The 380-nt window shown below is 38.2% G+C and overlaps 1 non-coding gene across 1 annotated transcript; it reads left to right on the forward strand.

The window, feature by feature from the left end:
* Positions 1 to 163, forward strand: LOC112441326 (U1 spliceosomal RNA). The gene has a single exon (XR_003029255.1). It is a non-coding gene; the product is annotated as a U1 spliceosomal RNA (small nuclear RNA).
* Positions 164 to 380: the final 217 nt, after the last annotated feature.

Genomic DNA, 380 nt, shown 5'->3' on the forward strand with positions numbered 1-380 from the left:
ATCCTTACCTGGCAGAGGTGATACCATGATCATGAAGGTGGTTTTCCCAGGGCGAGGCTGATCCATTCACTCTGGGTGTGCTGACTCCTGTGATTTCCCCAAATGTGGTAGACTTGACTGCATAATTTGTGGTAGTAGGGGACTGTGTTCATGCTTTCCCCTCAAGAAAAACAAACAAACAAACAAAAAAAAGCTGTATTGTATACTTAATAATTTGCTAAAAGAGTAGATCTTATGTTAAGTGTTCTTATAATAAACAAACAAAATGATAATAATAAATAGAGAAGGTTGGAAGAAACTTTCTGAGATGATGGATAGGCCTACTGTGTGGATTGAGGTGATGATTTCGTTGGTGAATCTTTATCTCCAAACTCATTTGC

Source organism: Pan paniscus, chromosome 9 (genome assembly GCF_029289425.2).
Source record: "Pan paniscus chromosome 9, NHGRI_mPanPan1-v2.0_pri, whole genome shotgun sequence".
Lineage (NCBI taxonomy): Eukaryota > Metazoa > Chordata > Mammalia > Primates > Hominidae > Pan > Pan paniscus.